Source organism: Chrysemys picta, chromosome 12, assembly GCF_011386835.1.
Source record: "Chrysemys picta bellii isolate R12L10 chromosome 12, ASM1138683v2, whole genome shotgun sequence".
NCBI classification, from domain to species: Eukaryota; Metazoa; Chordata; order Testudines; family Emydidae; genus Chrysemys; species Chrysemys picta.
The window spans coordinates 17856950-17872733 of NC_088802.1; the positions used below are offsets into that span (position 1 = coordinate 17856950).

At 51.9% G+C, this 15784-nt stretch overlaps 1 long non-coding RNA gene and 1 pseudogene across 1 annotated transcript; both read right to left on the reverse strand.

The window, feature by feature from the left end:
* The window catches only part of LOC101934474 (zinc finger protein 569-like), a 30131-nt pseudogene extending 19750 nt beyond the window's left edge, over positions 1-10381 (reverse strand).
* A 2118-nt stretch (positions 10382-12499) lies between these two features.
* On the reverse strand, positions 12500-15123 carry LOC135974731 (uncharacterized). Its single transcript, XR_010591839.1, has 2 exons — positions 14719-15123; positions 12500-13879 (listed from the first exon to the last, which is right to left on the reverse strand). It is a non-coding gene; the product is annotated as an uncharacterized LOC135974731 (long non-coding RNA).
* Positions 15124-15784: the final 661 nt, after the last annotated feature.

Below are 15784 nucleotides of genomic sequence, written 5' to 3' on the forward strand. Positions count from 1 at the left end.
GATTTTAGCTTCAGAATAGCTCCCACATCTTAGTTACCCGCAATGTAAAACAAAAGAAGTCACCTTCTTTAGCAGTGAGGAAAAGGCCCAGGGGCATGACTGACAAAAGGACTGGAGCATTAAAACGCTCAGGGCAATTCTATGCCACAAAATTAAGGTGACCTACGTTACATCAATGTACAGTCACCACAGTAACTGAATCAATTTTACACGTCCACACTATGTTCCCTGTATTGGCGGTGAGCGTCCTCACCAGGAGCGCTTGCACCGATCCAACTGCCAGCGTGGGGCATTGTGGGATAGTTTCTGAAAGGTGGCAACAGTCGACATGAGCAATGCAGTGTCTACGCTGACCCTGCGTTGATCTAAGCACTACGCCTCTCACAGAGGTGGAGTTATTAAGTTGGTGTAGCGGGCAAGTTACATCAGTGAGAGCAGGAGTGCTGGAAGCTCCCTAGAAGTTGGAGGGCAACTGGTGCCCAAACCGTGACCACACCCCCACTCTGCCCCTTCCCCCACAGCCCCGTCCCTGCCACACCTTTCCCCCCCCAAGGTCTTGCCCTTGCTCTGCCTCTTCCCCTGAGGCCCCGCCCCCCACTGGGAATGGGTGACAGGGGATGGATCACTGGAAGATTACCTGTTCTGTCCATTCCCTCTGGGGCACCTGGCGTTGGCCACTGTCGGAAGACAGGATAGTGGGCTAGATCAGGATAGTGGGCTAGATGGACCTTTGGTCTGACCCAGTATGGCCGTTCTTATGTGAACAACTCATGTTTACTGGATCCTAATGTTGTTCCACTGATTTTCTAGGTGCCTAAAAGTTAGGCATTGCAGCACGGAAATCCCTTTGTCCATCCAGCCCTCAGTGGCTGCCACAACCCAGGTCTTGATCTATGGACAATTGCAGACCTGGTTGAAGCAGAGGGGTCTAGTGCCCAGATGCCAGAAAGGCCCCATTTCTGCTTACAGTTTTCTGATGTTCACCAAAATATCACCAGCCATCTCCTGCTGGCTGCCTCCAACATCCCCTGAAACACGTGATTTGATCAGATGCAGCAATCGAAAGTTATTGCATTACCTCCGAACACACAAAGGCCATCGATCTGAGTGTAGGAACTGACGTGGCTTGGGGGAAAATAAATCAAAACCATACCTCGCTCTTAGAGAGTGCTTTGCATCCGTAGATCTCAAAGTACTTCACAACACAGATTATTGCTCCTCTCCACAATTCAATTCAGGTTAAAAGAAAAAGATCCTTCCCCAGGCTCATTGACCCTCCTTCCGCAGGAGAAAAGTGAATGGAACAGGACAGCCAGAGGGGGTTTCCCCTGCGGATGATGGATTTTCCCCACAGACGAGTCTGAAAATCCAAAGAGTTGGCAGCTCTGGTCTGCAGTCTGCCGTGGTGAAGGCTGGAGAAATAACATCTCAGAGAGACAGCTGCTGGGATCATTTTTTCCATTATTCAAGACAAGGGCCGCAGGGAGTTTGAGAAGCTAAATTCTACTTTATTCTTAGCCAGCAAGAAATACAAGTTAACGATCCCCTCTCCCCACCTAGCACCAGCTCACAAATATGCATTTCTGCCCCAGGCCAGTACATGGATTCTCCCAGCATCTGCAGGCAGCAGGGAAAGAGGAACAAGTTAAAGTCGGTGGAAAAGTGCAGACAATTCACGACAGACACTGGGACCCCGTCACAAAAGAGCAGGAAACCCAGGGAGCTCAGGTTAGAAGATGGATGCAGTGTGGGGTGAGTGGAGCACAGAACGTCTCTCATCCGCACAGAGGAAACGGCGGTAGATGTTGGGGGAGTGACTAGCTGGGCTGCCAGGATGCACTTCTGCCTCTTGGTGACAGAGGTTCGCCTGACTTCAGGGCTGGCAAGGCCAGTTCATTTCCCTGGTTTCCTTCTCGCCTCTGCCCAGATTCCGCCTCTCTGCAAACAGGAGATGGTCCCCCCCTCCGTGGATCATTCCTCTAGGGGCATCATTCAAAGTCATTTAGAATTCAGGGACTCACAGGACAATTCCTCTCTCTCTCTGGCCCCAGTACAGTGAGTTCACAGTTCTCAGCCTCATCTGTCTGGCTCTGAAGAGCAAACCCTGCTCTCCTCCTCCTGACTGCATCTCATATCTCTGCAGGGATCAGACAGTAACTTCCTTCTTCTTTCAGTCTCCATCCCTCGGAGTGTAAATCTGGCCCTCACCCTCAGTGTGTGTGCTGATAGATATTGATCATTTTCAATTTTCAAACCACATTGAAATCTTTAGAGGGAAGGGTAGAAAAGGGTGACAAAAATACATAAGGACTATTCTGACAAATGATCAATTTTTTGTGAAGTCTCCAATAAATCAGAGCTACATCCTGTCAAAGTAAACTAATATCAAAGTACATGACCAAACAGCCTTCACCAAGGAGAGAAAAACCCCACAATCCAGGGTGGGCTATAAAACACTTTCACATGTTCATAAAGTGAAATCCCAGAGAATCTTCAAATTCAAAATAAGGAAAATAAATTGACCCATTTTCTTCTGATCTGGCTAAACCTGCTTTACTCAGCACGTCCTTATTTGATTATGTAATTTACAAAAGTTTTTGCATTACCCTAACAAGAGCAAGGAAGGGGAGGGGAGAACCTTCTCATGGACAAATGATCTGGATTTAGCTGGGAAATCCCAGAAGTCACTTTACCAATAGAGGGAAACAGGGATTGAAGCTCAGAAACCTCCCGGTGTGCTTTGGGCTTCATTTGAATTCCCCCTCCAGGTCTGCAACACCTTTTTCTCTGGCTCTCTGGAGTCTGATTTAGGATCAAAGCAATCAATGTGCCATTCCTGCAGAGCAAAGGCCACTGTGGTGAGTGACACTTCAGGAGGCAGAGGGATAGAATAGGGAGAGGATAAAACTCTCCAAAGGTCGGACAGAGGCTGCTGTGTCAAAGATGGAGCGTGACAGTGACGGGGGAAGGAGGGAATCCCTCGGACTCACCCCATCGCTCGCAAAGAACATAGCAGCTAAAACACCACATTTCACTGTCCCTGCTCCAGCTTTTTTAAAATAAATGTAATTCTGGTATAGAAGGGAGAAAATGGGGGCGTGGGGAAACCCACACTGGAGCAATGTGAGAATCTGGGAATGAGACAATTTATCCCCAAAGGGAGAACTCCGGACTAGAACAATCACTCTGCTAATGGGGTGATGCGATAAGATGCTCAAGGTCAGTCTAGACTAGGAAAAGTGGGGGAGGGTCAGAGGAGACGAGCTGGCTGATCCCGACTGCTTTTCCTACCATAGACAGATGCTCAGAGGCTGATGCTGCAGAGGCAGAAGTGGGATCTCCAGGCCTCCCACAAAGGGCCCTGTGGGAATCAGCCCCTCTCAGTGGTGCTGTCTGAATGCAGCGGAGGCAGGGAGAAGGGGCAGAGGGGGTGAGTGATGAGGCAGCACCTCCTTGCCCCTGTGCTCCCCCTCGCCTCTTATCGCATGATCCCCAAACACTCGATAGCCCCAGCACCCAGCTCCCCCTGCTTCCCAGCTCCACCAGCCCCAACCACTCAATCCCCAGTTTCCTCCCCATAACCCATCACCTGGTCCCTTAATGGTTGATCCCCCAAAGCCCAGCGCCCTGGGGGATTTGGGGAGGGGAGGAGTTACCAGCCCCCAGGGACACTCCCCTGCAGGGGACAGTTCCAGGTAAGTGGGGGGAGCCCAGTCCAGGAGCTGGTGGAAGATGGGGGGTGGGGACAGGTGTGTAGAGTGAAGGTGGGGTGTGGCCCAAGTGTTCTTCTCCTCATCTCCATGGCAGGGGGATCCCGGCTGGGAGGGGAAGGGAGAGGGGGGATGTTCAGCCAGGCAGAGGGAGCGGCTGGAGAAGTTTCTCTCTCTCCCTTCCCCCGCCTGTGGCCCATCAGCTCAGCAGCCAGGGCTGCAGCAGGGGGGAGGGGCTGATGGGGGCTTCTCCTCCTCTGCCTGGGGTTTGCCGAGACCAGGCAGAGCCAGAGGGTCACTGACCAGCTGATGTTTGGCTGCTGTTGGATCCTCACCCCAGTGATGGGCAGCTGGATCCTTGGGAGCCAAATGCCCCTGATGTGTGTGGGAACGAGGAAATGGGTTTGTCACCATGGCCAGCCCCAGTCAGGGCCCTGAGAGAATTTCCTCCTGTGTGGAGGAGTCTCTGATGTCCAACATGGAATTAGCTACACATAGATGTCTTCAGCTTTCAAAATGCTCCAACAGGACTCTTCTCTGTGTGCATTTGATGATGCTCGCTACCGTAGGAGCACCAATTGAAGCTTCCCCCACATTAAAGGTCTTTCTCTCTCTCATGAATTATCTGATGTGTAATCATGTCTGAGCTCTGAATCTTTTCCCACAGTCGAGTTATTTCTAGGGTCTCCCACCCTTGTGCATTTGCTGATGTTTCGTAAGGTTTCAGCCGCAACTGAAGCTTTTCCCACAGTCCAAGCATTTATGGGGTTTCTCTCCTGTGTGGGTTCCCTGATGCGTAACAATGGCTTATCTTTCATTCAATCTCTTCCCACGCTCGAGTTACTCATAGGGTCTGTCCCGCGTATGGACTCTCCCATGTTTAATAAGTGTTGAGCTCTCGCTAAAACTTTTCCCACACACTAGGCATGTATGGGGTCTCTCTCCCGTGTGGATTCTCCAGTGTTTCGTCAGGCTTGAGCTCTGGCTGAAGCTTTTCCCACAGTCCGAACACGTGTAGGGTTTCTCTCCCGTGTGGTTTCTCTGATGTGTAATCAGATTGGTTTTCACCTTGAAACTTTTCCCACAGTCGAGGCATTTATAGGGCGTCTCTCCTGTGTGGATTCTCCGATGATTGGTAAGGCTGGCGCTCTGACTAAAGCTTTTCCCGCAGTCCAAGCATTTATAGGGTTTTTCTCCCGTGTGCAGTCTCTGATGCGTAATAAGGTTTGTTCTCACACTGAATCTTTTCCCGCAGTCGAGGCATTCATAGGGTCTCTCTCCCGTGTGGATTCTCCGATGTTTAGTGAGGCTTGAACTCTGATGGAAGCTTTTCCCGCACTCCCAGCATTTATAGGGCTTCTCTCCGGTGTGGTTTCTCTGATGCGTAATAAGGTTGGTTCTCACACTGAAGCTTTTCCCACATTCGAGGCATTTATAGAGTTTCTCCTCCTTGGGATTTGTCTGCTGGGCTGTAGTTTCCTTAGGATCTGTGCATCCTGCCCCACATTCAATGGATTCATCCCCTTTCTTCCTTGGGTGGTTTCCCAGCTGCTTCTCTGACCTGTGCCAATTTCCCCAGGCTTCCCCCTGTTCCAAGAACTGGGAAAAATTCCCATCAGCTGTTTTAATAACGGTCCCCAGGGGTTCCATTTGCTCAGGACCTTCAGATTGACGATTCTCCTCTTCATTCTCACTCGCTGTCTCATCGCCTGCCGGGAGAGAGAGACAAGAGTCACTGCTGTTCCCCTTTCTTCTCAACATTGGGAAACACAACACAGTCACTGTTGGGGAGATGGAGACATTGGATTCTGCCTCCACGTCCCACCCAAACGCTCCCAGGGAAGGAAAGTCAGGGAGGAAATTCCCGACAGCTAACAGGATGGGTGGGAAGCCGTGACTGATATTTGCCTTCATGATATGACACCTGCTGACTGCAGCCCTCACCTGGGTGAGACGGGGCAGAACTGAGGGCTCTCGTCACAGCACTTTTTTGGGAGTCCCAGCTTTTTCCTTCATTTGTCAGATAGTTTCTGTGTCAGTTTCCCTGACTCCTCACCTGTGCAGGTGCCTCTCTGGCTCTCCCTTTCCTCAGAGGCCTGGAGATCCGGGACCCACGGCTCTTCCCCTTGTTCCAGCCGGGAGATCAGATCAGGTTTGGGAACGGCAAATCCTGCTCAGCGAATGAAATCAGACAAGATCAGGTGCATGGAGCATTGGTAGAGGATCTGTCACAAAGAACATTCCCTGATTTTAAGCTGGCCCCATGCCCTGCAGGGGAATGTGGAATCTGAACAGATGGGAACAGGGTCACTGAGCCCCTGGGGTAGGAGAGATTTGTCAGAAACCCAGTAGGAACATTCAGCATCTGTGGGGCTGGGGGACGGGGGGAAGGCATGGGGGGGGGGGGGGACACACTTGCTAACACAGCAACAGCTCTGGTGTTAAATTCCTGCCAATTTCTCAACCTTCAGAGCCCTCCCCACAGATGGAGCAAGTCCTAGGAAGAAAAGGGAACAGGGTATAAGGGAAAGCTAATGCAGAGAGGAAAATGCACTGCTTCTGCTCCCTTGAAAGCAGGAGGAATGGGGATGAATTAGCATGTCCATTACATTTATGACTCCCTGATTCGACTGCAGGGGGTATGGAGATGGAAGTCTCTTTCAGAATGGATGTGTGGACTATGCAACCCACTCTCTTCAAATCTAACTGACCAGGGAAGAACCTGACCAGAGTCAGACATGCAGACCCCACAGCTTCTAATAACCGAGGGGATGGGAATCCCTTACCCAGCGAGGTCACCGTCTCATAGTTCTCCTGCATGACGTCCCTGTAGAGGGCTCTCTGACAGGGGTCCAGCAGAGCCCCCTGCGCCTGGGTGAAATACACAGCCACCTCCTCGAAGGTCACCAGCATCTGAAACAACAAGAGTCCCCCACTCAGCCCCTGCTGCCCCAGCCACAATCTCACTAGTCATGGGGGAGGAGGCCCAGAGAAACAGAATCCCACCCCCACCCCACTCAGAGCAGCCAGGAGGCTTCAGGGAGTGGGGAGAAGGTGAGAACTCCTTGTCCCCTCCAGCAGATGGAGCAGGGCAGGGTCTTCTCATTTCCCACATGCCTGCCAGCCACAGGCTGATACGGGAAGCAGAGCTCTGAGCAGGGGACAGGGACAGGAATCCCAACAGCTTCCCTTCGTATTTCACAGCAGCCTCTGGCCAGTGGGTTCAGGCTCCAGCACTGGGAGTCTGGTCAGTTTTCCCAGCCCTGCCCAGGGGGGTGTTTCCTGGTTCAGAAATGGGGGAATGTCTCCACACACCCTGGCCAATGGGCCTGTTCAGAAAATCAGGCTTCAAGTTAAACGTGTCCCAGCCGGTTTTTCACACACTGTCCCCTCCCTGCCTCACCCTGTGTGTTTCCTGCACCTCCTCCTCCACAACAACCCCCCTGCAGTTCCCTGAAATTTCCCTACCTGAGCTTGCTCCATCACAGCCATTTCCCTTCCCTCTCCCGTGGGAATACATGACAATTTGAAGTGCAATGTGGATGTTGTTAGCCAATACATATATGCTAGGAATAATTTCAATAAAGACCCAGAAGGTATCTTCACTGAATCTATTACACCCTCCCCATAATTCTGTTCACCCATGTCAAGTAGCCCAGAAAACTTTGCGTTAGCTGAAGTACTTGGAAAACTGTCAGGAGTAGGACCTTTGAAAATTTTACAATAGCAACAGGTAGGAAGTCATTCTCACAGGTCTATACTAGAATGTCTCAAGGGAAGAGGACAAGACATATAATGGTTTTACCTACAAACCTAGGAGATGCCTTCACGCCCTGTGGCACTTAGAAATCATGAGATAAAGGATCCACCGTGGTACCAGAAAAAACAAGGTAAAAAGCTGATTGGTTCAATCTCATTTCAGATGACGTACAGCAGCAGTTCCCAACCAGGGGTCCGCAAGTAGGTTTCAGGGGGGCCGACAAGCAGGGACTCACTGAGGCCCAAGGCAGAAAGCCAAAGCTGTGCTGCATGGTGCTGAAACCTGGGGCCCCAAGACCCGCCACTCAGCGCTGAAGCCAAAGCCTGAACTACTTAACTTTGCAGGGGCCCCTCTGGTGTGGGACTCCAGGTAATTTCCTGGCTTGCTACCCACTAGCGCCGGCCCTGGCTTTTATATGTAGAAAAATAGTAGTTGTGGCACAGGTTGGCTGTGGTGTTTTTATAACATGGGAGGGGCTCAGAAAGAGAAAGGTTGAGAACCCAATGTACAGTGTACATTTACCTGTACATATGTATAAAGAGATGGCATTAGAGTTGTCACTTTGCACACCTTGTGTGTAAGGTGAACGTAACAACGCTGCATGTGACGACTTCCCGGAGACTGGTATTGTAGAGAACACTTTTTTTCCTGTACTATATTATCATTGGCTTAGAGCAACCAACCTGACTGGTCTTGGTTATTTGATCTCTTGCATACATTTCAGAACGAACCAAAGGGCGGTCAAGCAATTGACACAATTGTACAATTGACTCTGAGCCAAACACTAAAAAAAAAAAATCAGAAACAGAGAAGCTACTTTGGTGGATTCACTGATTTTATCGCCAAGGCAGTGGGTCCCCCCAGCAGAGTGGTGTCTCGGCAGACACACAAACTGGTTTTTCCTCTCTTTCCTCCTTACCACAGTCTCTGGGAAGTCAATCGCAGCAATTCAAAGCAGTACCAGACCCTGCCAAAACAACAGATGCAAAACCTGCAGCCATATCTCCACTGCTACAGTGATCCACATCTCCCTGCAACACAGCTTTCAAGATCCATGGGTCCTACACACGCCTATCACAACATGGGGTGCACCTTATCCAGTGCGTAAATGCTCCAATAACAACTATGTGGGTGAAAGCAGACAATCACTACACTCTCGAACGAACTCACAGTAAAAAGTGATAAAAGACAAAAACACCCTTACACCAGTGGGTGAAAACTTGTCACAGAGTGATCACTCCATATCTGACCTCTCAGCCCTCATCCTCAACGGAAATCTGCACAACATCTTCAAAAGATACCTGGGAGCTTAAATTCATAACTCCACTAGACACTAAAAATCACAGTCTTCATAAAGACACTGGATTATTGGCTGATTACAATAATCTGCAACCCACTAACTCCCCCTTTTTTGTCCTGTGACTGCAGAGTTGTTAACAGGCCACTTCACCTTGAATGGTCCCTTAGACTAAAAATAATTGACTACCCTTGGTCAAGGTCCAAATTTCTTGGTCAAGGTACAGTCAAGGTCTGGACTGCAGAGAAAATAATAAAAAAATAAGAAGAATGCTGGTAATAATAAAGATTTCAGGGTCTGTTCAAAAGTGTCCAGTGGTCTGGATTTGGCCTGCAGTTCGCCGACTGACTACCCCTGCCTTAGCCTATGTGTTGCCTACTTACGGTAAACAATCTGTTCCATCTTGTATTTAGCTGTGACGCTCCGAGTACCTTTCCCAGCCCTGCAGAAGAGCTGTGTGGCTTGAAAGCATGTCTCTCTCACCCACAGAAGTTGCTTCAATACATGATATTACCTCACCGACCTTGTCTCCACAGGGTGATGCAGGGAATGGATCTAGGCAGATTTGGGAATGGAAACCTCCCTCCTTGTTCCTACTGACTTATTCACTGTCTCCACCCCTCTCTCCCATCCCCCCTGCCTGGGAAAACTGGTTACTGGCCCATGTACATGGGTGTTTCCTCTCCAGTAGAGATCTGGTTGCTGCAACTGCTAACTGGCTGTGTCACTGGGGGCAGCAGCTCTGGGACCCGCAGACACATAGGGAGCCTTCTCCCCCTTCAGTACAAACTCACCAGCAGGTCCCTGAAAGGGGTCCTTTGTGCAAGTCACTTTCCTGCCCGGCCCCAGCCCTTTCCCCCGGGTCTCCCCATCACCTGCAGGCTGTGGCTCAGTGGCTGGTGTGGGCAAAGCCTGGGGCTGCCCCAGGGGCTGGTTCCAGGCACGGTGAAAGTCCCTACCAGTGCTGGGCACAGAGGGGGATTAATAAAGGTCTGTCCCTGGCACAGCCCCAGTTGGGGAGCAGCAGTTTCACAGTCTGGGCTCTCAGGTAGAGGAGGCAGCAGCATCTGACCCAGGGAGCTCAACTCAAGGGCTCTGACAACAGGAACAGAGAGAGACACGCACCAGCCTCCTCCTCCTCCTCCTCTCCCTCAGCCAGAACAGGAGCCCTCTAATGTCAGCAGCTAGTGCCTGAGCCTCGCTGTCCTGCCCCTGCAGCCCCCAGGGGCAGGTAGAGGCTGATCCCATTGGCCCATCCGCACTCACCCCCTGCCAGAGCCAGCAGTGACTCTGGTCGAACACGGTGTGGCTGAGATCTGAATCCTGCAGGGAAATCAGACCAGGGCCTGGGCAGCCCCCAACACTGTGGAGACACAGAACCCACCAGCATGGGTGTGTCTGAAAATAATACACTGGGAGCAGGGGGGAGAGGGATCTGGATATTTGCCTTGTAGCTTCTGAGCCCCTGCCCCCCAAGCCCCACTGCTGGTTTGACCGGTTCTAGGGGAAAAAATTCCCCTCTGGCTGCTGGGCAGGGCAGCCCCTCCCCATCTCCTGCCCCATGGGGTGGGGGAGCTGCCTTGTGTCTCTCCCCTCTCTTCTCCCTGCCCCCTGGCTCTGCCTTTTCCCCCTGTCTGCCCCCCTACACACCTGTCCGCTTTCCTTCTCAGCATCCCCCAACCCAGAGTTTCCCTCTATTCCAGCCAGCAGTGCAAGAAACTGCTCCCTGTGGGAGTTTGCTACCTAGAGTGTACTGAGCATGCTCAGTGACATCTGCTGAAGCCACTGCCCTTCACCCTGCCCTTACTTGGCATAAAGATTCTGGGGACTGCTTTTTACAGGGGTTAGAAAAAGTCCTACTACAGACAGGAGGTTCTCGCAGTACCAACAGCTTTCCGGGCCCAGGGCTGGAATCGCAGCGAGCTCCGCTGGGAGCAGCCTGGGGCCAAACCTCCCCCTGCAGCCCGGGGGTGACGGGGGGCGGGTGTCTCTCACCTTCCCTCCGAGCGGGGCCCCCTGGGGCCGGGCCGGGAAGGGGCCTGGCCAGGCTGGGGGCTCTGCCCTGGGAGAGGCTCCTGGGGAGCAGCGGGAAGGGCCCTGCTGGAGATTCCCCTCTCCCGGCTGCAGCCCGTACTCCGGGCTCCCAGCACCAGCCGCCGGGGCTCGGGGATCTCGCCGGGAGCCAGGAGCCAGAGTCACCGCAGCGGCTGCGAGTCACTTCCTGCTGCCGGGACTGAGCCCAGCGATCGCTCCCCCCTGAGCCGCCTCCCAGCTGCGCCTGGGTCCTAGCGATCAACCCATCGCGCTGCAGCCCCCTGCCCCAGACCCTGCCTCCTGGGGCCCCACCGCCCCTGGGCACGGGCAGCTTCTCCCAGCACTATGTAGGCATCCTGCCTAGAAACCACAGGGTCGATGGGGACAGAAAGGAAGGGGGCAGATCCCAGGGAAGACGGGTTTCTATGGAGACTTCACTGGGCATTGTTCCAGAGAGTCCCCCGTATCATCAGGGACACAGGAGTGATGGATCCTGCCCAGTCCTAGAGAGGCTGTCCAGGCCACGTTGCTCGGTCACACTGTCTCTGTGTGTGATTCGCTCTGGTACAAAACTGGTACACGGAGCCAGGGCCGGCTTTAGTAAGTGCGGGGCCCAATTCGAATACCCGGCGGCGGTCCAGGTCTTCGGCGGCAAGTCCTTCACACGCTCCGGGTCTTCCGTGGCACAGAAGGACCCGCCGCTGAAATGCCCCGGAAGACCCGGACCGCCGCCGGGTGAGTAAAAAAATTAAAAAGGCGCCTAAGTTAGGCGTTCTTCTTTAGGGCGCGGGGACCTCTTAGGCACGAGGACCGATTCGGGGGAATTGGCCTAAAGCCGGCCCTGCAGGGAGCCCTTTGCCAGAGCTGGTCTCTTGTCTCCACTCCTGCATCCACGGCTACCAGCCCTGGGCCGGAGCTGTCAGTGCCATGGCAACAGGTTTATTCAGTGATTTGTAGACCCAGATTCACCCATCCCTGGGCTCTAGGCAACCCCCCTCATGTCTGCCCCCCGCCTCCAGGAATTGTTTGGTTTCAGCTTTGAAATCTATCTGGCATCCTGGCAAATTCATATATTGACTCCTTTCCATGCGTACAGCTCTGCTCACTGCCCCCTCACTGGCTCCACACTCCCATAGAAAAGGGCATAAGCATGGGAAGTAGGGGCCACTCCTCAACCCCATGGGCTCCGCCAGCTCCCGGGGTCCAGGCCACCGGCCCTGGGGGATCCACTGCGAACCTCTGGGGTTCCACAGTCACCCAGGGTCCCACCGCTGCCCGGGGCTCTACAGCTACCCTTAGCTATGGTCCCAGCGTGGGGCGGTGAGGGGTACAGACAGGGTAAGGGGGGTACACCTCAGCACCCGCACCCTAAAAGTTGTTCCAGCACCACTGGGAAATGGGCCACACAAAACTTATTCCACCCAGACTCAGGTCAAATGAGTGCTTAGGTTTTTTCTTTGCTACTTCCATTGGTATCCAATAAATGGCATTGGTGTATCATGAATTTCCTCAATCCTTTTTTTATCAGCAGCTTTATACAGTTGATTCATTTCAGGAATTGTATTTCATCATTAGCCCCTCCTATCGATTGGGACACCCCCTTTTAAGCAATTTATCTTAATATCCCAAAGTTATACCCTGGTTTATATCTTTTTACATTTCTTCTTCCTTGTGCCAGACGATTCCTAGAGTGCAACGTTTACAGTGAAAACCAACAAAACCTTTATAACCTTCTAAATTTGGAGGACACACTCCATACATTCTTTGATTGTACATAAGCATTTCACCTTATTTAGGACGTACAACAGAACAAGAGACATTTTCCACATACGGAAGGATGTCGATCTGATTCACAATCACAACACAAACAAAGGTGCGGATTTTAATTTCGGGGGAAAGAGATGATTCATAGTCTATTTGATTTAGGAAAATGATGTATAGTTTATACTTTCGGGTGAAAACACTTTGCGTAGGCAAGCAGGGTGTGACCGTAGCTTGGTAAACTGGAGTTCCTTTTAGCTAGGTTGGGAGGGAGAAAGAGGTTTATACAGAAGCAAATTATGAAATATTCTTGTCTAGGAGATTAACAATAGTCTCGTTTAGATATTTCAGTTTCTATTTCTGGGGAGAGGAACTCCCAACCTTGGCTGATCTATGAGTTCTTAGACAAGATGTCTCATATAATATGAACCATTTTCTTATTGTCTTTTCTTCTTGGGTGCATCCTATTCTGGGATAAACAGAGGTGGACAACTTTTCTAATTTTGGGGAGCCAGAAAGAATCAGTAGCTATTAATCGTTCAAAGGCATATCTGTTCCCTACATCCATCACAGAGCCAAGGTGAAAGCTGAAAGCCAGAGTCAATGGATGAGCTGGAAGCATGGTCAGGAAGCAGAGGCAGGGGTTGCAATGAAGACAGGAACTAGACAAATTGGAGGTTCAACAAGGACAAGTGGCTAAGTGGCAGTTCTGCAGATAAGGATCTGGGGATTAAAGTGGATGAGAAGCTGGATATGAGTCAACAGTGTGCCCTTGTTGCCAAGAAGACTAACGGCATATTGGGCTGCATTAGTTGGAGCATTGCCAGCAGATCGAGGGATTGATCATTCCCCTCTATTCGGCATTGGTGAGGCCACATCTGGAGTACTGTGTCCAGGTCCCCCGCCCCAGAAAGGATGTGCACAAATTGGAGAGAGCCAGTGAAGGACAACAAAAATGATTAGGGGGCTGGGGCACATGACTTACGAGGAGAGGCTGAGGGAACTGGGCTTGTTTGATCTGCAGAAGAGAAGAGTGAGGGGGGATTTGATAGCTGCCTGTTGTGATGGGTTCTCTCATGGGGACCCCCTTGGGACTGTCACTTGATGCACTGAGATCCACTGAGCCTAACCCTTCTTCCATCCTGGGCACCCCTTGCCTCTGTCTGCTGAGCCAGACCCTCCAGGCCTCCTCCAGCACAGACACAGAGATACGGCCACACCCCTCTGCAGAATACAGACACTAAAATCCACTCATCTCTGGGGTGACTCAATTAAATGGATTTACCTCGGCACCCCAGTGCACAGCCCCAATGGGACCTGTGTAGATCAATCTCTGATAATTTTCATATGTCTTTACATTGTGCCTCTTCATATAACCTTGTGGTGGGTCTACCCACGTGTGACCTCTGTTTTCATGGAACTTTGTATCAAAGCCTCATTTAAAAACTTTGCATTGCCCTTGGTATAATATTATAGCCCCTAAGGATAGAATAAGGTAGAAGAAAAATTTCTGTTTGCTAGCAGTAGAACAAGAGCTCTTTCCCCCCCACACTCTTAATCAATTGCCCTGTTGAATGAATGAGGTGTGGATGAGCAAGGCATGAAAGGCAGCACCTCCAGACAGCCTCAACTGTTGGAGAGGGGCTGGGAGCCAGACCCAAGGACAATAAAAGGTGTCAAGTGGGCTCATTAAAGACAAGCAGACATACTGACGGCCTCGGGGGTTAGAAGCAAGCTTCTTCTTTTGGAAACACCCTCTTTGCAGCATTCAAAAGAAAGCAGCACAAAGGACCAATGGACACAGACACAGAGTTTGAATCCGGTATAGATTTGCATAAGAGAAAAGCTGCTATAAAAGTGAGGTGTCTTGCGGAGGACCCCGGGTCTCGTCTTGTCAACATGGGAGCATCGATCCGGATCGGCAGAAGCCCGGCTCCACCCCCTCCCCCATCTAACTCACCTGGCCAGTGAAGTTAAGGGGAGCAACTAATTGGTAACAACAAGACGGAATGGGTTTGTGTGTGTGTGTGTAAGTGTAAGTGTAATATATTATATGCATATAATACAGTGTTAATGAATACATGTATTACTAATAAATGTGGCGTTTTGTCTTATTCCCCCTGAAAAGATCCTGTGCAGTACTTTAAGTACAACACCTGAACCCCAAATAAATCCATCGTACACTGTATAAAGTTTGATACAGTATAAATTCACATTATTCACCTTCTTTCTTGAGGTACAGAGAGATATGCACAGACTGTTGACCCCCCAGGTAACAATTACTTACACTGGGTTTATTAATAAACAAAAGTGATTTGATTAAGTATAAAAGGTAGGATTTAAGTCAGGGGCGGGCAAACTTTTTGGCCTGAGGGCCACACTGGGGTTGCAAACTATATGGAGGGCTGGGTAGGGAAGGCTGTGCCTCCCCAGACAGGATCCCCGTCCCCTATCCACTCCCTCCCACTTCCTGCCCCCTGACTGACCCCCTCAGAATCCCCGACCCATCCAACCCCCCTTGCTCCTTGTCCCCTGACCACCCTCTCCCCTAACAGTCTCCCTGGGACCTCACCCCCTATCCAACATCCCCTTCTCCCTGTCCTCTGACTGCCCCGACCCCTATCCACACCCACGCCCCCTGACAGGCCCCTGGGACTCCCACGCCTATCCAACCCGCCCTGTTCCCCGTCCCCTGACCCCTCCCCGAACCTCCGCCCCATCCAACCTCCCCCCACTCCCTGTTCCCCGACTGCCATGCCACGCTGCCAAAACACAAACAACCCACCCCCCCGAGCGCCGCCCGGCCGAAACGAAAACAACAACAACAAAAAACCCGAGCGCCACCCACCACCCAAGATTGGCCGCCCCTTACAAGGTGCCGCCCCAAGCACGTGCTTGGTCGGCTGGTGCCTGGAGCCGGCCCTGCCTATCCAGTCCCCCTGCTTCCCATCCCCTGACCACCCCCCCAGAACCTCCACCCCATCCAATCGACCCCTGCTGTCTGTCCCTTGACTGCCCCCTGGGACTCCCCTCTCTCCACCCTCTTACCATGCCAGAACCAACCACGCTGCCGCAATGCCCGGCAGGAGCGGCGGGCCAGAACGCTAGCGGCGCAGTGAGCTGAGGCTGCGGGGGAGGGGCGTCCCTGGCTGGGAGCTCAGGAGCTGGGCAGGATGGTCCCACAGGCCGGATGTGGCCTGTGGGCCGTAGTTTGCCCACCTC